Raw genomic sequence first — 21,868 nt, forward strand, 5'->3', positions numbered from 1 at the left:
CTGTAAAGGAGAAAAAGGGGAGAAACTGGCAGCCACGATTTTCTCTCCAAGGACTGCTTTGCCTCTGTTAGCCATTGCTTTGGGAAGGGGGTTATATCCCATCATTTATTTTTCAGTCTCTTTGGCTAGATGGATACTAGAAAGATGGCAGATACAGCAGGAATGAGAAGAGCAGATATATTTGGCGTGTATGAGCTAAGAATTGTCTATAAAAGGTAAAGAAAAGGGCACCCAGTAGTCACCAGTGGACAAGAGCGTCCAAACATCTGCCTCAGAGGTATTGTACTGGACCATACAATGAATAATACACCCTCATCTCCCTGCGCAGGCCTTCCCTCTCCTTTTCCCGGAGGCTGAACCGCAGCCTGACCCCGCTCCCAGCCGCCCCGTCCCCGTTTCGTCCCGGCGGCTCCGCGCGCACGCGCCGCCCCCCTCAACCGCTTCCAGAAGCTTCTCGGCGCCGGCCCCCGCCTGGCGAGAACGCGCAACGGCCCCGCCCAACGCGCCTGCGCCGATGGGGCGTGGCCTCGGCCATGGCCACGCCCYCAAGGGGTATATAACGGGAGGCGCGGCAGTGGCTTGGTTTCCAGTGGATGGTGGAGGAGGCAATGGGAAATAGRTGGTGGCACTGGGGGTGTTTTGGAGACTTCCACCATGTTGGCTGATGGACATTTTGCTGCCTTCACGCTCCTGCTTGAGGCCAAGCAGGCAAGGGGCTGCCACACTGCTGGACATAACCAAAAAAATGGTCCTTTGAGGTCCTTATTTGTTTGCCTCCTGCCTTCACTTCGGATTTGTGCCTCTGCTCCAATTAACCGGTGGCACCAAATTGTCCCGTGGGCAAAATGCATTTAACCCTTGCCTTATTTCATCTAAGTAGGCGTCTGCCTATGCAGTTTTATTTATGGTGCTTATTTCCAAGATTGATGGCAGCAGCTATGGGGACTAAAGCGATTGATAAAGGCCGGTGACATTTCGTCAGCTGACTGGGTGATGGGAATGTATTGCCTGCATTTAAACTGTTTTTATGGGAATAAATCACTGTTGATGCCCAAAATCACCTTTGGCCCTTTTCAACTGCTTGCGGGAAGTGGCCAGGAAGGGTGTTTGCTTAAGCAGCCAGCAGCTTTTTCCAAGGAGCAAATGCTTAGCCTCAGTAAAATCCTTATTAGCAGTGCTATTTAACTCTATAAAGCATCACTGAAGTAGCTGAATTCTGTTTGTGATGAAGTTAAGGACAAAAGCATTTTTTCCCTGCTTTGAATGTTCTATAAAAAGTGAGTAAATGGTGAACACCTGTGGGGCAGTTACCAGTATGGATGAGGAGGAGGGCTCTGCCTTCCTGTCTTAACTATTCTTTTCCTTTTGAAAGGGAATTAACTGGAAGGACTGAAGGCTTTTCCACCGATTTTGTTTTATCAAAGGGATACATACTTCTGTCCCCCCTGGGTTAGGTAAGCAGTTGCTTTGAGGAGARGAGTTTTATGGGATCATCTGTGTTTCTTCACTGTACCTGTTTAAATGCTCTCAATGGAGGTATTCTCCACTTAAAAGTGCTTTGTAGGTGCTCTTTTTAAGGTGCCCTGCTCTATGTTGCTACTCAAAAACAGGGACTATTTGCTTTGCTCTTGAAGTCCCCTAAGAGTTTCAACAAGTGGCCTGTCTCGGCCTTAAGGTAACYAGCTCTACTTTCTGCTGTTAAAGCCTGTTATCTGTAGGGCTTCTGCTTGCCACCCTGCTTGGAGAAGGACGAGGTGGTTAAACCAAGGCTGGAGGTGATGGAGCTCCCTGTACCTGGCACGTGCAGCTYGTCGTGGCTGTGGTCCTGCAGGGAAGAGCTGCTGTGGTTTGGAAACTTGCCCCTCGTGCGGGACCCCAGCACCCGGGCAGCTTGAGAAGGAACCGGCTGTCTGGCACCTCCCTCAGTTTGTTGGTGTAGTGTGTGGGGAAATGACCTGTTCATCAGTCCATCCAAACAAGGAATGAGTGAAGCCTTTTCCAGGGCTTAGTTCTGGGTGTTGGAGGTCCACAATGAAAAGCAACACTTTTAACATGTACTCTAAATGCTTCTATGGGCAGAGATGGGACAAGGGAGCCCACAGGCTTTTCAGTTCAATATATGATTCCACAGTCTTCCTCCCTGGGATATTTTTTGCTACTTTGATTTCCATTGAGTCTGGTGATATTATGTAACAAAAAAACTGCTCTTAAATGCAGAAAGGGGCTAAATGGGTTTGATGTTGATCAGTTTCATGTTGAGCTGCTGGGTGATTTTCACTGCCATGTTTATTCCAAGTCTGTGTGGGATTGATTAAAGTTTTAGGAATAAGTTCACGAAGACAATCAAGTTTTCCTAATTTTTAGGGTCTCCTCTTCAAGCTTAATGGTGCTGGTCATGAATATTAATAGATACCTGCTTCTGCAATGTATGTTTTAAGACATTTTTTTCTTCTGTGTCAAACTGTGTCAAACCGATACACTGATATTTCTACAGAGCTGTAGGATAAAGCCACATCTGGGTCTTGCTGTGTAGCAGCATTTGGGGTGTATTTATTGAAAATGGCTTGGCATTTAGGCTTTTTACATTGCCACTAATATGCACCATGTCAGTTGCATCAGGCTGTCTAACATCACATGGCTTGATGGGACTTGACGTGCCCTGACATACCGCAATGTGTATGTCTCCTTAAATCAGGGATTCATAGAAATGCAAGTTAATAAGGGTAATAATGCACAAAGCATGAGGATTGTAGTGYTGGCTCTCATTAGAGCAGGTAATGTGTGAGGCTTCTGGCACGCATTGAACTTCCTACTTGTGGCCTTACGTAAGGATACATCTGTTGTCAGTCAAAGAACGCTTTTATAGTGCCTTCCTGCAAATGTATTGGGAATGCAATAATGTGACAGTGCAGGTATTTGCCATCCTGAGTGATTCAGTTTATCATATAATGTTCTAATTAATGTAATGTTCTAATTTTGACTTTCTCTGATTTCTTAATTTATAGCATTGGGGAATGGGGGGCAGAGGTGCATGTGGCTGACTTTGAACTTTGATTGCAAAGTTTCTCCTTATATCTCATGTTATCCGGTATCTGTTCTACCTTCTTGTAATCAGCAAATTGAATAGTTAATGAAACTATGAAACACCCAGGTGACTGGGTGACTCTGAGTTACCCTTTCTCGAGATTTCTGTGTTTCTGATGAATGCTTGCTAAAGTGATGGCTTCCTTAACAGTTTCACTTTCTACTGATGTCTCATGGGGAAAACTCTTCATTGCTTTAGAAGGAAATGCAGCCAAGATCTTGAAGGCAGTATAGGGACAAAGGACGGGAAGTCCTTCACTTTAAGGCATGAATGAAATACTTTTTTTTCAATTTTGGAGGAACAGCTACTCTCGATGCTTAAAGCCTGTCTCCCTTCTCTCCTCCACTGCTGCAGCTGGAGTTTAGTCCTCTGTGTTTCCACAACTACCAGGCACCTGTCAGACTGAGGCTTATGGAACAGGAAGAAATGGACATGAAATAGTCCTGAGGCTCTTGAGCTTGTTTGTGGGACCAGCAGGGCTTGCTAAATAATGCTCTGCTGACTTAATTCAGCCAGGTCTCCTGCAAAGAATAGATGGCTGAAGCCGAGCAGTTTGCACAGGGACTGCTCTTCACCTGTCTCTACATCTCTACCCTTTTTATGGCCTAAGAGTGTGTTGTTGATATGTTAGTTCTGTACAGATTTATTYCAGTAAACCTTGAGGATCTCTTGGAACTATGAAATATGAGGCAGGTAGCAAGTGGTGACTTATATGCCCAAGGACAGTGTTATTAGTAGCAGTCTGAGTAGCAAGGAATGTTAGCCCATGTGCTGCTCTATAACCATCTGGTTAGATCAAGAAGCTGATCCAAAGTTATCTGGGCTTTGGGTGCATTTGATTAAAATCTCTTAAGAATATTTTTGTGATAGTTGGGTTTTTTTCTCCCCCTAACTTATGTTAGCTTTAGGCTTAGTATKCCAGCTGTTGTGGCAATGAGGTTTTTGCTCCCAGTCTCTAGGCAGCTGTGCCCTATGGCTTTGCCTGTCCTGGTGTTAGGACAATTTGAATAAGGGGGTATATTAAATTCACTATCTTTCTATCCCTGAATCTGGATTTCTTGAAGAAACCCTAGCATACAGGAATGTGATATGTACCCAGGTCCTGTCCCAGCCTGTGTTCAGGGTGCAGCCAGAGTGCTCATTGGGAGACGGGCCCTGGGGGGTGCCATGGGGCTCGCTTGCCTCATGGTTCAGGATGCTGTGTGTGCCCAGCACAGTGCTGAAGATACTGCTCTCAAATTTCAAACTCCTTGGSCAAACTGAGTGGGTCATCATGCAGCCTGCCTGTCTGGCCAGCATGTGTAGCCAGCCTCAGGTGCTTCAGGAAAAGTGCAGGTTGCAGTAATCAACTGTGGGATTAAACCTGTTTATTCAAATCCTGGATTTTAGCATCAACTCGGTCATGTTAGTCATATCAATCCTAATTACTGTTCAAGTCTTGTTCTTAGCTGAAGAAAAATGAGAGCAAAGATTTTTCAAGAGATGCTGCTGTGTTCTAAGACTGTCATTACCATATAGTATTTAGGGGGAAAGGTAAGCAGCTCWTTAGAAGTGTGGCACCCAAGGAGGCAGTGTGGTGTCTGCAAGGATGGATATGTCAGTGAAAGAGTAAAAGCACTAACAATAGCTAGTGAATAGAGTATGTGACTGTCTGAACCACTCAAATATTATGAGCATACAAACTTAAAATATCACCATTTTCAAGGTTTTGAATTGTAAATGAACCCTAAAATTAAGACTTTTCTCAGGAAAAATATATTTGAAYGAATCAAAGAAAAATGTGAAGCCAGTCTTATTGAGTGCTTCATTAAAAAAAACTGAAAAACCCATTTTATATATTCTCATTTCCTGTCGTCTTTAGATTTTCATTTTGTCTTGTAAATGTTTTTTCATCCTGTGTCTTCATCTTCAAAAGTCCCTTCCAAGCTGTGAAGGTATGTGGTTCTTGAGCACCAGGGAAAATGGCTTGAAGTATTATGAGTTAAGTATATGGCATTTAGGCTTCTTCTGTTGGATCTGGCATAGGGTAGGGAGAGAGGCACTCAAAGACAACTCCAGCAAGATGATTTTCATCTGACTCAGTATGACTTTGTGAATTGTTAGAACTTTACCCATGTAATTCTTTTAGTAATCTTGGTCTAATGTATTCCTCACTTTATAAATGTGACACAGCATAAAGAGAACTCCTGAACTATTCTCCATTGAAACAAAATAAACAATTGCTCCCCACTAAGAAGTGTGAAGCTTCTGCTAGCATTTGTTCCTTCCTCCAGAGTGACAGCTAGCTGCCAAGGGGGAAGTTTTTGACTGTTGAAGACAACAATAGGTATGTGAAAGAATTTGCATTACTTAAAACACATACTGAATTTCAGATTATTTTACTTCAAGACATCTAGTGTATGAAAATACAGTGGCTTCTTCCCTCTGCTTTTCAGTCTTTCACCCAGAGAATCAGCACAAGTGGAATGGATAATTTTGATTTTGCTTTCAGAGTTAAGGTGTAACCTAATACTTTTTCCTCAGAGATCTGCAGTGGGAATTTCTGTTTCTAATTTGTTTCTTCTGGGTTGTCCTGCTGTGTGGTGATCAAAGGAACCAAAACTGCCTCTTACCTTTGCTGCAACAGGGCAAAGTGAAGTCAGGTCTGAGTTATTTATTATTGTTGGGATTTAGAGTAAAACCAGTGTCAGCCATGAGACTTTACAGTCACTGGCGTCTGTCAGGCCTGTGGATGCTCATTGTTGGAAGCCCAATTCCAAGGCAGACTGCAGCTCTGTGCTCTCTGGACTTGAGAGATTCTCCAGGCAGGCACTTTTGTCATCGAGAATCTGAACAGCTGCAATTTGGTTGTGAGAAGTGATAAGAATTTTCTATTTCAGGATATATTTGTTTACAATTAAAAATGTGTTGATCAAAAGCTCTGGGGTGAATCACAGTCCTTCAGGAAGGATTTTTATCTCTAACAGGGTATTCCTCATGCCTAGCAGTGAGTAGAGCATGCTTAGCATAATCTGCTTTAGAACTAAAGAGAATGATTTAAGTCARTTATTGATGTCTTGTTCTTCCTAGTTTGAATAATGATCGTGTTATTGTCTACAGCATATCTTTATTATAGAAAATCCCGCTCCTGTTCATCTTAATTACAATTAAGATAAAATGAGGATTCCTGCTTCCCAGGATAGTAGTTATAAAGGAGAAGGCCTGTATCTGTAAGTGCCATAAAATGCTTTTTGATTCTTTCCAATTGATCATAGTGGAAAATAATGCAGACAAGTTCATGATTTTCCTGTGCTGAGGACACCACCAGAAGAAAGGCATCAAGCTTAGTCTAGTAGAGTTGTCAGGAGTCTTTCCACGTGTTTTGTCAGTGGTCTTTGGTTAAGCCCTTAAAACTGAGTTTTCCTGGAAAAGAGCAAAGAACTCTTTGACAACACACGGTAATATGGTTTTTGATATCAATACTTCCTCTGATTTTAAAATTTAAGGCAATAAAGTAGATTGAGCAGATAATCACCAATCTGCCTCATAATGAATATTAATGTGCAGCATTATAGTGCTAAATACTCTATCCTTTCAGATATCTAATGTTGATTGGTAGAGCTTGCATTCTTTGACATCAGCCAGTTCCCTTGAGTGAATTTAAGTTGTATTGTATTCACAATGGGGCCATCTTCTGGTCAGCTGGCTGTTAAAAAATAAACACAGCTTATAATTGCATGTAATAGAAAGTGTGCATTAGGAACACTTACRGTGTCTACTAAAAGTGTTAATTAAATTATATGGTAGATGTGTGCATCATTGGCTTAAATAAGTTGAGCACTTTGCAATATTGTTATAAATAAATGAACATATGCTATCTTCTCCCTTGCTGCCACTTTGTTTCATTATTCTGTTAAGTGCCTTAATTCTCTTTGACTCCTCTACAAGGGGAAAAGCATATCAAAATTCAGAGATCCTAACAGGATCTGAGAAGTTTTGGTAACAAGTCTTCTCCCTGTCCATTAAAATAGCTTGGTGCTGTATAAAAAACAAATGGTCATAGATCCTGTGTGCAGAGTCTACAGGGAACCCTTGTAACCTGGGGTTGATTTTCATTTTCCCCTTATCTGTCTGGTCTTACCTACATACAAGTTTTTAAAGCTCTTTGAGTAGGGAGCTAATTAATAAAAATGATTAACTGTGCTATGCAGAAGAATGTCCCCTTGGTGTTAAAGCCAATTGCAAGCTTCTTGGGGGTCACAGACATGTCAGTCAATCCATTATGCTGCTTGTCAATCACTGAGAATATCCAAGTCTAAAGCTATTTTTAGCCTTCTGTATGTCCTATGCTGAATCTTATATGATTTTTACCTCTATCTATTTTGCTTTTTGTCTGTAAAAGCAGCAGTGAATGAACTTCCAAAATTTAGGATCCAGGCTGCAGGTGTAATCTGTGCAGTTTCAGTAGCCTGACCAGTTCTTCTGCACAGCAAGYGTCTATATGTTATGATATTAATAGTGTTTCCTGTCCTCTGTACTGAAGCCAAGAAACTGGATGGAGTGATTCCTGCCCATGGTGTCTTGGTCAGCTTTGCTTGTTGGAAGTGTCTAGAGGAAAATTTAAAGATTCCCTGACTTGGCGTTGATGTGAACTGTGATTGCAAGTGTTAATTTGTTAATGACATAASAGACGATGGTCTCTGCCAAGGAACTTACCAATAAGCCAGAAACAGAAAAATTTCGTGAGTTTTATTGTTTGAATACCAGCAATGAAATGGGGTTGATCCTGAACCGTCAGTGCTTCACTAGGGGTAGTGCCATTAGCTCCTGTAGGAGATCCAGGTTGTTTCCTGAMTGCAGACTACTTGGTGCAGCTGCAAGCTTGTGAGGCAGGAGGGAGAAGGTGGTACCCAACCACACAGGAACTGCCTGTGTCTGACCATTTCAGCCCTCCTTTCCCTTTCCCTATCTGTTCTCCTCTGCGRTTCCCCGGAATAMTGCTCCTCTGCTCCTCCTAGCTTTCTCCCGTTGGTATTCCATTTCCCTTGGCTCAGTCCTTTTACATCTTGTTCTGTCTCTGCCTTATGGCTAAGATGCTACAGTCCCGACTTATACCCAAACCTGTCATGTCTAGAAGAGCTGCATTTGTGTTTTGGATGTCTTGCCCTGTATGTCTGAGGTCGCCTGTCTTGGTTATTGTTTCTTTCCATCACTCACTGGGTGCTCTTGTACATCTGTGTCTCTCTACTGACAGTCACTTGCCTGGATTTATTACTCCTTTTATGATYGTATTTGTAAGTGGTATTGAAAGAAAGATCCCACAGTGGGAAGATACAAGGTGTCCTCTGTTAACTTGCATCAGACTGTGAGTGGGAGTCAGGTCAAGGAGACTGAATCCTATAGATTCCAGACTATTACTTGGTTGCTCAGGTGTCAGTGTGTCAAAGTGGTTTAAGTAGTATTAGTTTCACAGGAGAACAAACTTTATTTTTGTCTAGTGCAGCTGATACCAGCAGTCTAAGTGGTTGTTAAAGTAACAGGAGGAGCTGAGGTGGCTGTTCTGTAGATACAAGGTGAATGGAGACTAAACTGGAGTCTAAGGTATCCTGTGTAAGACATGAGAGAATATTGCCAGGGAGCAGGGTGGAAGGTGTCTCCTCATGACTAAAGATTCTTGTAATACAGATCAAAAGAGCATGATAATGTAGTTCAGACTCTAGACTTGTCTGAAGCTTTGTATTCTCTTTATCACTAGTTTCCAACTTCCCTAGAAAAAGTGACAACTGCATTTTTTCTCCTATGGAATAGTCCTACTGTAAAGGGTTAACCTCTTATTTTTGCAGCTTTTGGCAATCACTTCATTTCCTTACTGTAGCTGGAGTCTAAGAAGCAGCAATGATCATGTTGCCTGTTGATCTCAACACAACATCTGTCTTTCAAATTATCCAAGACAAACCTGTTGCTTTCTATAAAGCATTAGTGGAATAATACTCTGGAGGTACAGATTATAATCAGGATCATTGAGAAAATTGTCTCAATTGTTTTTCATCGTGTATGATATCTTTTCCAGGTAACATCATCTTTTTGCTCCATCACTACGTGACTTCCCTCAATTTTTACAAGTTCATGGAGCTCTGAACTTTTTCTCCCCTACTTTTCCATTGCTCTTGTTTCAATAGCAGCACAGTTTAGTAGTAGTTTTGACTGTTGCACAGGTATAGCTTTCCAGGAACCAGTTGCCAACAGAAGCAAAAGATGTGGGTGATTTTTCCTGTTTTTTTTGCATCTCACAAAGCAGATGAGAGGAATAAATTGCTGTGAAGGTATTCATAAAGAATTCAACTCTGAACAAAACCATATGAAGTTCTGAAAAAGATGGGATTGCAGTTCTCATGTTTAGCCTGATTTTAATAGGCCAGTGTTACTGTAGTGCTTCTTACCTACTGGAAAACAGTGCAGATGATAAACAATGCAATGAAGTTTTTTTGAAATGATTTCCACAGTTATCTCCCTCTTCCATCTGCCTTTGGATCTGTGGATGAGTGTTGCCACTGCAGCATCTGAGCCTTTCTGTAATGTGTTGAGATGTCACCATCTGCCACATGTGCTTCTCCCTCTCTTGCTCTTCTCACTTGTCTTTTTTTAATATTCTTCTCGATGGATGTACATGTGTCTAATGAAGGCAAGCAAAAGTATGTTTTTCTCTTGGAAATAKGCAGAAAGTGTTGATGCTGCAGGGTTGTTCTTCACAGCCCTATGAAGACCCTTGAGGGAGTCTCTCCAGCACAAATGAGATTTACCCCTTTTGAAGATGGCTCTTCTGCTTGAGGAGTGGCAATGCCTGTGATCCTCAGGTTTTGCATGCTGCCCCCACTCCTCCATATCTTTAGGTGAGCCTCTATGTGTATCCGTGACCCGGTGAATCCCACATCTTCACATTGCACCTTGCAGTGGACTGCAAGTGCCAAGACGATGGAAGACGATTCCTGCAGGGTGTAATTTCCTCTGCATATGTAAAGCAGGTGAGCAGCCTCCAGCCAGGCCGGAGATGTACACTGCCAGAAGTCTAGAGCAGTAAGAGCACTTGCTTGCTCTTGATGCTGGAGACACCTGRCACAGTGATCGGTTACTGCTTGTTTCTAAAATAATGTATGTTTTCAGAACTGCTATGAAAAAGGCCTTTTTAGTGTGAGTGTAGAAGCAAGAAAATGCAGAATTAAATATTCTTTCTAGTTGCAGCAATGTAATAAAGAGTTCTGAGCAGCATTTTTTCTGTTCTGCAGTCCGTATACACTCAGTATAGCCCAGGTCTCTCTAGCTTAAGATAGCCTAGACTAGAACACACGAAAAGCCCTTATTTAAATATTAAATGTGCTTTTCTGTTTCCCAAGAGAAACTCTTGTGGAGCAGGCTTCACAGATCACCTTGACTCAGCCCGAGCCGCATTCATTCATTTAAAATGTTTGTTATGCTGGGCACTCCAGCTTCTTAGTCTGGATTTGCCTGCTGTGGATATTGCTCTGGTTGCATGGATCATTGATCAGAACAAATATGTCCGTCCTTGCTCTCCTCTAATAATCAGTAGGGGAGTTACAACTTGGTTTCCCAATAATGAGGTTCTTAAGGGGAAGAAAACAAAGGACGTTCTATGAATTGTCTTGCTGACCCATTCTCTTTGTAAATGSTTATGATTTGAGCCTCATGGTGCTTCATAACTGAAGGCGCGGGCTCCGAAATTCCAAATTTGCATCTCTGCTCTTCACTTTTTCATCACTGGTTGTTTACTTTAGTCCACTTGAAACTTGCAGGAAACTGATTGCAATTTGTATGCCTAAGAAGAAAACATGATAAAGAAAAGCTAGTGTTTCTGCACCAAAAAAGTGAATATCAAAACCCTCTTTTAAATATCCTTATGCATCCGATATTGTCCCACTTAAGACCTTCCGTGTTGCTGTGGTGGCTCTAATCCTGTCTACAGCAGTGAACATTAACTCTGCAGCAGTGAACCTTGCTTAGTAACGCTGCACCTCCTCAAGCAGCTGATTCATCTGTGGTGACTATGTAAAAATAGTCACTTACCTGTTTTTAAAGTAAATCAGACTGCTGCCTAGCTATTCCTTTGGCATATTTTGCTACTGAGGAGCAAAATGCTCTCAAGAACTGATGTAAGTTTGTGTTTCTCTTTTGGAAGATAACTATATAGTTATTTCAAAGGATGAAAAGACAGTGCTTGTAAGGGTGTCTGTATGTCCAGTACTGCAGTATTTGAGCAACTTTAGGCACTGTTTCTTGTGCAGATCTGTACAAATTTCTGGCCTCTTCTGCAATGGCTGTCTCAACACTAAAGCAATGTACTCCATTTAAAAAAAAAAATAAAGGGAGGTTGTAAATTCAGTAACTTAAAGGAGATCATGAGACAAGCTGGCAGAACTATGAATAGCCCACACTTTTTAGCCTTGTGCATTGCCCGTGAGGCCTTTTATTGTGTTCAGCTTATAACCCTGGTCAGCACAGACTCCGTGTCAAATTGCAGTGAGCTGTGTCCTTAATGTCAGAGAAAGGTGTTTTCAATAGCCATAGAACCAGGAGCTCTGTAGCAGTTTGGGGAGATTCTGTACTTGTGTGAGTGTAGAATTCACCAACCTGCAGTGGAGGCAGGTGGAAGGTGACTTTCTCTTGTGAGGTCACCCTCAAAATATTATATCTTTTAGTAATATATGCCTTGGTATTGCTTTGCTTTAGCAACAGCCTGTAAAACCGTCAGAGTTGTGACCCACCTCGTACAGAACCAACTCTTCTCATTGTAAGAGGTTTTTTCTTTACAGTGGTTTCAGTGGCTGTCCCTTATGTGGGCAACAATGAACATTAAAGTAGATGAAAAACGTCATTCCAGAATCAAGTAATTCAACAAGGTAAACAGACCTGTCCTGAGTTCCCTCTAGGGACCCTCATTATCTGGGGTCATCTTGGGATACAAATGCCCTCATACCAAAGAACAGCAATATTTCTGATTCTTCCTTGATGAGGAAACTCATAAACCCTTCTGGCTGTAGGAAACTRTCGTCTTTGTACTTTAGAATCAAATAAAATACGAGAATTCTGGTACCAAGAAAAGTTTGTAGAGAGAATGATATTGATCTTCATGGCACCAGTAGTAATGAGCATGTCAGCTCTAGCACTGAAGTAAGCTTCAGTTTATAGATATGTGCCTCTGAATTTACAGTATGTTTGCTGTATGGAAGATAACTGTGACTAGACTTGTTAGATCAGGCTCTTGTTAGCCATTATGCTGGGCCTCAAAGTCTCTCTGCTGTGGAGTATTGATCTGAGTGACAGTAGCTGGGCTGTTTTAAAGAGGAGTGTAGCAGTAATGAAAATCCTTTCCTGGCCTAGGGCATATCTAGAGGGTCCCTAGCTGTGTCTGTGATCTCATATAGGAGAGGAAASTAGGACAAAGTAGAAAAAGCGAAGATGTGCACTGAGAGAACTTAGCATTCATTTCCATGATGTGATATCCAAGTTCAGTATAAAGCAAATTACAGTGCGCACAATGGGGTAGTGCTCCTGTGTCTATAGAAACAGGGTGTTAGAGATGATAGAATACGGGCTGGAAAGAAGTGCTGTACCTTATCGTGGCTGATAGCCTGTTCCTTGGGCTTGGTGCAAACTTAGTGATAACAGCAGCTTGAAGTCTCGCCTTGATGCATAGAGGGATTTGCACTGATTCTCTGCTACCAGGTCTCTGCTACTGGCACTCTGCTATTTGCAGGTGAGCTGGCTTTCTGTAGCGACTTACACTGGATCCCTGCATTTGTATGTTCTCCTAACAACATGGAATGGTCTAGAGGATGGCTGTTGCTTATGGGGTTTTAAATTAAGGATCTTGACATGTGGAGGTGGTGTCATTTTACTTGCTAGCTAGTGAAGACGGTGTACAGACATAGCTGTGCAGAGGGGCAGCACTTGTGGAGCGAGGCTGCCTTTTGTGTGATTGTGCTATAGCCCWAGGCAGGGCAGGTTCAGACAGATCTGAGGCTTTTCTGCAGCTGTGTAATCTGTCCAGCCGGGGCTACTTGGAAGATGCCCCAACCTTTTCCTAGGTGGTAGGAACCAGGACTCAGAGATCCACCTGTGAACGTATGACCTACGTCACCCTTCACAGTGTCCGAGCAGGAGCAGTAGTGGCCATCCTGGGTGTCACTGCTGTCCCCATAAGCCTTGTGGCAGCAAGTTCTTAGCGGGGATGCTCAGTTACCCGGGGAGAGGAAGCCAGCGAAAGGAGCTTTACGAGAGGTGGTGCCTGGGGAGCTGAGTGTGAATATGCCATTTTCAATGACAATCTTCTATTTTGGAAACAGAAAGAGGAAGGAAATTGGGGAAGATGGGAGGGGGGAAAAAGGCATAATGTGGAAGAAAAGCTGCAATAAGAAAGGAGCAGAAATAAGCAAACTCTGATACTGCATATTGCCTGCAGGATTTTTGTGCTGTGGTACCTTGCAGGCGGGGTTGGATTCCCCCTCTTCCTAAAACTAGTGCTGTGGTGGCAAAGTCTCCAGTGCCCAGATGTGCTGCAGTGGCCTGTGACCTTGGCAAGAGCCACTCTTAATTCCCTCTTCACATGACCTAGGGGTTTCTGTGCTTTGATCTCCTGCCTGTTCCAGACCTCTTGATATAGAAGTCCTTTTTGTCATCAACTGGGTAGCTGCAACATCTGCACAAGTGATGCAAGGACCAGTGCCCTGACAGCCTCTTATCATAAAGTGTAAAACCATATTGTTCCTATCCTGGTACTTTCCCTCTTCCTATTTCTAATGGATTCCCTAATCTTCTGATTATTCAGGGATTGCTGCATGCATTCTTTGAATAACACCAGCAGTAGGGAATCAGTGGCAGATTTTAATCATAGTGGGCTCAGTAATAAGACTCTCCTCAATTGACATCACTCTAAAATTTTAATAAGTTGCAGTGTAATTATCCAGTTGGCCTTTTTCAATATCTAATGCCTATACTCTGGCAAAGAGAGTTTACATRATGCCCCTACAGTAAGAGTCGCAGGCCCAGGGGCTTTAATCAGCTGGTGTTCCCTAGCACTAAACCTGACCTTTGATTTTTGCTTCGTGCTGAGCTCCTTCCAGCTGGGCCTGTGCAACATTGTCTGCACATGCACGCTGTGCACAACAGATTTTCGAGTTTGTTCCTGTCAGTGATTGACAATGATCCACCCGAGTCAGTATAAGACGCACAAAGAATAAGTATCAAATGATGCAGCCACCTTGCTCCTTAAGTGTTGGATCCATCATGAGTTAGCATGCAGAATGTTTCATGGGGTCAGGAGGAAAGTGTAAGAGCTGATGGTAAAATGCTTGGACCATCATAAGAAAAAGCTTTATTTTTTTTTTTTCCTGTTCCCTCTCTGGTCTATATGCTTTAACAGTAAGAAAGGATGAATGAAGAAAAATACAAAAGGATGTAGCTTTTGTGGTTATTTTCTATTATTAGAGGGTTTCATTGAGGCAGATGATGCCAACAGCTGTGGCATGCTGGCTTTTTTAAGGAATCTAAACTGGAAACCTAATTTGTGATGAGGGCAGCATTCCAGACATCATGATCTGTCCATTTTCACCRTGAGAATGGGTTGGCCAGGCAAGGCTGGTGCATGTCTGCACGGCATCTCGCTAGTTTAAGCGATCCTGATGTATGCTACTTACAGCATTCTCTGAAAAAAAATAAAGCAAGCAGGATAATAAACAGAAATGTCTCTCAGCCAAGTGTAAGCTGTTTTGGAAGGAGTTTGTTCTACCTCCAGTTTAAGCCCATTTTTCACTGTAATTCCTTTTATGTATTAAGCTTCCAGGAAAGCCAGGTTTCCCTGCTGCAGCTCTTTTGTACAAATGCTCTTCCATATACATGTGTATTTTCAATTGGAAATCTTGTCAAAAATAAAATAGCACTGAATAATACACACAAGGACGGTAGCATCCAGGTGCAAATTCCAACTGGAGCTTTTGAGGACTAACTCAGTAGATATAAATGAAAACAAGGACTGCTCTTTTTACTGTTTGTGTATCATTTTTTTCCATCAACAATTGCATTCAGAATTATAGCCCACAGGTAGGGAATTGACTCAAACATGACCTGCAATGCAAAGTAAGGGAAATTCAATTTAAATCATCATGTACCAAATATGCCTGCCAGCTCGGGGCAGAGCCTAGACAATTAGGCCCTGATTTCCACAGCTCTGACATGTGTGTCATTCCGGTTTGTAGTCTAATGCTTACAGTTGCACAAAACTGCAAAACCTAAGGTGTCTCCACACCTAAAGAGACTTTTCTCACATAAGGTTCTCCTGATAACATAGGAGCTTGGAAAAGGATGAACTACATCCTTAAGTATGAGCACCATGATTTTCAGGTTTTGTTACTACATATTTGTTAGCTGTCAAGGCTTGGCAAGAAAACTCGAGGTGAAAATAATTATTCTCCTCTTTGCTTTTTTTATAAGACTCTCAATCCTTTTCACTTGGGAACGTGACAATTTTAATTTCGTTTTTATTTCTTAGGAAACTGCCTCTGAATTTTTACTTTTATTTTTTTCTCTCATCTATAGAAATCCTTATGGTATGAACTTTGTTGGACTTATTCCTCATTTGAATTATATAAGCCATAAAACCTTTCCCATAGACAAAATGTAATGTATTAAATAAATCTACTTGTATATTCTCACCTAAGGGCTGTATTTGATGCACACTGTGGTGACGGCCGTAATATCCTTACCAGTTAAATGAATTTCTCCTTTCTAAAATGCTAAAGCCTAGTTAGTAATTTCAACATATAGCAAGTAGCAGCCATGATTATGAAAAAAATATAGTTTAAGCACAAGTTGTGCTTAAACTTATGATCATAGCCATACAAGAGGTTAGAGTAGTAACTGCAAAGAATCTCCAGCTGCGGAAAATCAGCACGAAAGGGAATGACAGCCAAGAGCATCCTTGGTTTCCACTGAGGGGCTTGTGTTGAGCATCTCCCCAAGTGCATGGGGGTCTTGGGGACACAGTGAATGGGAGTAGAAATAGGGTGGCTCTGAGAGACTTGAGTTCAGTGGACATTGGCTGCCATCCCTATTCCTGGTGCTGGCTTAGCCCAATTTGAAGACTGGACATCCCTTAGTAAGGAACTGTAGTAACTCTCCTTGCTCATTRCTGCTGCTTGGTGAGGATGGCAGGGACCTGCTCAGTCACTTAGTGAGCTGGATGTGTCCGTGAGGCCTCAAAGGCATCTGGAGACTTGATAGGACTTGATAACAGTGATACAGAGTCAGACCTTCTGGAGCAGATTGAGCTCCTTCTCCTTTGTTTCAATGAATGACTTTATTTCAGTGGTGAATTTATGGGTTTTTTTTCCCTTCCTTTAAGAAAGATGAAATTTTGCTCTCATTTGCAGTTGTGTCAGCGAGCACCCCACAGAACTGGCGCCTCTGTCGCTACACAGGTAGCTGCCTGTTCCACTTGGAGGGAAGTGCTGCGTGTGAGGCCCCTCAGAAGCTGCTGTCAGCCTCACGGTGCGGCCTCCTTGCTGGTGCTCAGCTGCTCCTCTGCCTGGGGTGCTCTGCCTCRCTGAGGATCCAACAACTCGGGGTAAGAAAAGAAGAGCACTACTTTCGAGTGTACCACTTCTTTAAAGTTTGAACCTATTTTGAGCCACTGTAACTCTACCCGCTACTGTTTTTGACATAAAATATCTTGTCTGCTCTTTCTAATCTGTTGGAAATCTTGTTTTTGAAGAGTGCCTGTCTTCAAATTCCTCTTGAAAGGTCCTGCGTGTCCTTGTTTTCTCTCTGCACTTTTAAAAACATGAATCTGTTATGGACATTAGCATAACTTTTATAAGTAGTCTATATTTTTAGTAGCTTCTTGATAAATTAAACTTGTTTTATAACCATAATGGAATAAGCRATGAATGACATGTCACCTCGTGGGAAGATTTTTAGTAATTATCTGTTCACACCTGCTTGTGAATGTAGATAGGCTTGTAGACAGCACAAGGTTTAAAAAGAGCAAGAGGGCTGGTTTTTATTCTGAGCCACTGAAAAAGAGTCTAATCTGTGCAGAAATCTCCCAAGTCAAATGACATATTAATAAGAGAGAAATGCTGCATTTCTGCAGCTTCACTTTGCACAAAGAGTGAGAAGGGTCTTAGGTTTTTTTTACTTTGTCTTGTGTTTAAAATCTCATATCTTCTTCCTTTGTAATGCATTTTATCATGTCGTCTATGTAGAGATTTCATACGAGTAAAATTCAAATAACAAATGATATCTGATTAGACCTGCTTGTTAGCTTCCACTTGACTCTGAGAAACAGTTGGAAAAATGTTAAGATCGCTGCTTCATTTAAAATTATTATCATCTGTACTGGCAATGTTCACATCCTCCCGCAATACTGGAAATGGATGTGTTAGTGTGGTGAGTGTGTCTAAAGAGCGAGGGGCTCCAGCACCTTCCTTTGTTTAGCCCTGTGCCCCTTTCCTCAAGGATGCTTTTCTGTTCTGTTCTTTTTCCACAAATCAGGTCTCTCAGTGTGCAAATCAAATGGGTTCTTCTGCATGCATGAGATTCCAGGGTATTTCCACTGCGGGTTCCACCTTACACTCGCACTRCGGGTAGAGCAGTGTTTGCTTTGCCTGTGTATATGTCACTTTGTTTGCCAGTCTGCATTCCGGTTGTGCCTGGGCCCTCCTATTTATGGATCCCTGGGTAAGTGCGTTTCAGCATCACTGAATTCCAAACACCTCACTGACTATTTAGAGCACACAGGGAGAAAAACAGTCTGTATCCTGAACTGTAGGAAAGATGCAATCTTGCTCAAAGCCAGGGCTTGAATGCTTTCTTCTTCTAATGTCCATCTTTCYAGGGTTTTTGTTAATTAAATTAATTGTTGTTGAAGGGACGCTAGTGAAAACCTCTTGTACTGACAGTGAAGAAAGCCATACTGCATATTATATTTTATTTCTGCATAGCTGGGGGGATTAATGTGTTTGCCTCAAGTTCTTGCATTAGTATTCCCAGTACTGAAAACCAGAAATCTTGTTTTGTCCCCTTACCCCTAAGCAGTAGATCTAGCTTTGGGTGATGTACTTACTAGTTAGAATTTTAAAAGCTATTAATTTTTCACCTAATTTAATTCTACCCCTGCAGGCTATTACATCCTTGTATGAAATGAGGCAAGACATTTTTGACTCCGTTTTTCCCTGAGTGTACTGAAGCTGTACCAGCAATGTRCAGATCCTGGCTCTGTACCTGGACTTGACCCATTTACTACAAACTATCCTAAGTCTCAAAAGGTGTTTTGGTGTTCTCTCGGGTGGTTTGTTTTTCCTGTCTGCTGTGTGCACCACTGATTCATSTGGTTTTGTGTTCTGTTCCTCTCACCCCTGGATAAAACCAAGCAGAGAGTTTATTGTATTCCAGCACGCTATCTGATCCAAGGAAAATGAAAATTTCATCTCTTCTGAGCACTTCTCCCATTTTTACTGCTGCAGCATTAGCTGCCTGAACTAGGTCAACTGCTATGAAGGCTTCTTATCATAAACTTGCTGTTGGTACCCAGGAGCAAAATGTGAGTAGTTCAGAAAATGCTGAAGTCAAAATATGACTACATATGGAAACCACTAGGAACTTTGGGATAGCCTCTTGCTTAGACATCCACTTGAGACCAGGTACAGAGGCTTTTATTCAGCAAAGGGGGGAAAAAAGCCTTCGTGATCATCTCTGCTCTTGCCTGCATCTGTCATACTATATGTAAATCTTGCTAGCTTTTTCCTTTTTTTTTTTTTTATTTCTTTGGCTGGGAAAATGTGGGTTTTTTGTTCTCCCTGTTAGAATTAGATATTTGTTGCAAAGGCCTGTGCAAAGATGAGAATGACAGTCTGTCTCTAACAGAGATAACAGGTTATTTTTGTGTGATCATGCTGTGCACGAGGACGGGAGTCCTTGCTGCTATCCACATACGTGTGCTTGGGGAGAGCAAGGTGAGCAAGACAGCAAGGTGAGACAGCCTTTCTCTTGGGTTCCTCGAAGCTGACTTTGTGTGTCAAGGAAATGAGCAAGAGCAGTTACAGCCCACTCTCCTGGGAAGACTATGACTAATCTGGTCACAACAGCCCAAATGAGGGGAACAGACTTGAGAGTTGCTTGAATTTTGCTGGTTCGGTGCTGCTACAAGGAGGTGTGAGAACATGGCCACTGCTCGTCCTGGTTTGAAGGGCTGGTGGAAACCTGGGCTTTGGTTAGAGACTGTGAACTGAGTTTTATTCTGGAAGTTCTTGGAATTAAGAGGGAAGCTGCCYGCTGTAATATTGAGTGACATCTAAACATGGGCGAGACAAATTCATGTTTAGATTTTCCYCTTTAATGTTGTCTTCCAAAGAAACCGATCAATATATCATTGATCGCTGGCGTTTCTAAGAGGAAGTGCAAATGCTCAAAACCCAGATCAGACCATCTTGTGCTACACAGTTGTGTCCACAGAATGCCCTGCCTAGAGGGGGCCATCCCAGCAGCCGTCCTGGGACAGCTGCAGGTAGGACACTCATGACCTGGCACAGCTGCACAGGAACAGAAGGAACTAAGGTTTAGCCAGCCTTGTTATGGCACCATTTCCATATGCAACTCAAGCTGTTTGGCGCAGTTGAGCAGTGTTATTTGTCTAGTRAGGGATGAGAAGAGGGCCAAACCAGTTAGTCTGTGTGGGTCAGCATCTCCCACCTGAGGCGGGAAAAGGAAGGGCAAAAAGCAAAAGTGATTGACTGTAATGAGCAAAACTACCCAAAATGTTTCAAAAACGTCATTTTAGTACTTGTCTGAATCACTCTTGCAAGCGGCTATAAGTGTATCATATAGGCAAATGTGGTAGGTGGTTAATTGCTGCTTGACAGGCATAGTCAGTAGAGAATCAAGATGCGAAGAACAGCCCTCAAATCTAAAATAGTACCATTAATAAAAATAAATTGCTGTCCCCAGTAGTGTCTTGTAGCTGTGACATGAAGTTCTTGACTAGGTGTTGCACTCATCTGCAATGTCTTAGACAATTACTGTACAAATGTTCCAGAAGGGTGTGAATGTSCTAAGAAAGTGTTGTTTTTAAAACACAGATTAAATGAAATCCTTGAGATTGTTATGTCATTACCAGTTCAATTATGGCAACTTCTATTATTAAGATGAAACTGGCATTCGGGTTCTTATTTCAGAATATGATGCATATTGGGGGTATTTGTGCCTTTGCTTAACTTGAATTTGCAACAATCTTATTTTTCTTCTAATCAATAACTGAAATTATAAGCATGCAAACAGATTAGATATTGAGAAATACTTATTTGTTCTACTTGGTTTGCTCAGCAGTTACAGGAATCTTCACAAGTTCCTTTAGGTGCTACTCTGAAGTTCACCTACCTCAAAAACCCTCTAGAAGAAAATTGCAGCCACTGTAATTTTGCTCTTTATGTTTTTAGTCAGCATTGAGGCGGCTTTTATTATGGAAGGGAGTAAAATGTGCCTTCAGTGGAAGTGCTTCCAATCAGGGAGTGAAGGAGCCCAGCTGGAGAGCCGAGCAGTGAATGGCACATGTCTAGTGGTCTCATGCACTCTGCTGCTTGACCAAATCAACCCACTTTACTAAATCAAAGGCAAAGAGTTAGCAATCACTTTCATACCTACYACTGCCCTGTACAAATACTGCTATAATTGAGCATGTTTCTTTAATCAAAATTCATCTGTGTTTTCTGAAAACCAAGCTTCCACTTGCATTCAGCTTGCATTCACTGAATGCTCCAACCTGCCTGTGAGGAGCTAGGACACAAGAAGGTCTCTGCTAACAAATGAAGGGTTTTGGGGGAGGTGACTACTTGTGGAGAGCTTAGGCAAAAAAAAAACCTGATGTTTGACATTCCTGTAGCATATTGTGTTATTTGTAGAATCATTTTAATCTAATAAAACCTCTTTTTGTTGTTACTGTAGCTGTTCCATTTCCCTGGTAAATGATTAAGCATATACTTGTTCTAATTTTCAAAGCCTGCAGGTGGTAGGGAACAGAGCTGTCTCTAGTGCTGCTCTGTCAACAATACAGGTATTATTCTTCATGAAAATCACAGTGTAGCTTTCTGTAGCACAGAAACTAGCTCTAGGCTCTAAGCTTTGAATTGTGAAATAACTTTATAATTTAAATGTGGGCTCACTGTTAACAAAGTGAAGTATCACAAACAGGCTGGCTACTACTGAAAGACAATTCCCTTTGGCTGAAAAGGCATGCCTGGGAGTTCTGGTATTCTCCTGGGCTGGCAAATTCAGAGAGCCAAATGTGAAAACCTGAGCCTTGCTGGGATTAGCTGCCTAGGCTCTCTTGYCTGAATGTCTCCTAGGCACATCTCATTCTAGAGCAGCTCTAAGTTATTTCATTGGTTTTAATAATCAACTTAACTTAAAACAAATAACCAAATTAAAATAAAAACTTGACTATTTATGTCGAGACCGTGTGTGCCATGACTTTGCAGCAGCCGTTTGTATATGACTGGTACTAATTCAAAGAAAAATCAAGCCAGTGATACTTAGCGAAACATTTGGTATCACTCGTTTGAGAAAATACGTATGAATTGCTTTTGACATTTGCATGAGCAAGTTGGAAATGTTTGTGTAAGCATTTTAGTAATAAAGCAGAAGCTTATCCTCTCAGTGCAGTAACTTGAGACTCTCGATCCTTGTTTCTACTAGTTTTTATTAATCCATACATGAATTACTCTAGTCTGACAGTGGAGTAAC

Source organism: Nothoprocta perdicaria, unplaced genomic scaffold (assembly GCF_003342845.1).
Source record: "Nothoprocta perdicaria isolate Ctin4 unplaced genomic scaffold, notPer1 scaffold_51, whole genome shotgun sequence".
NCBI classification, from domain to species: Eukaryota; Metazoa; Chordata; class Aves; order Tinamiformes; family Tinamidae; genus Nothoprocta; species Nothoprocta perdicaria.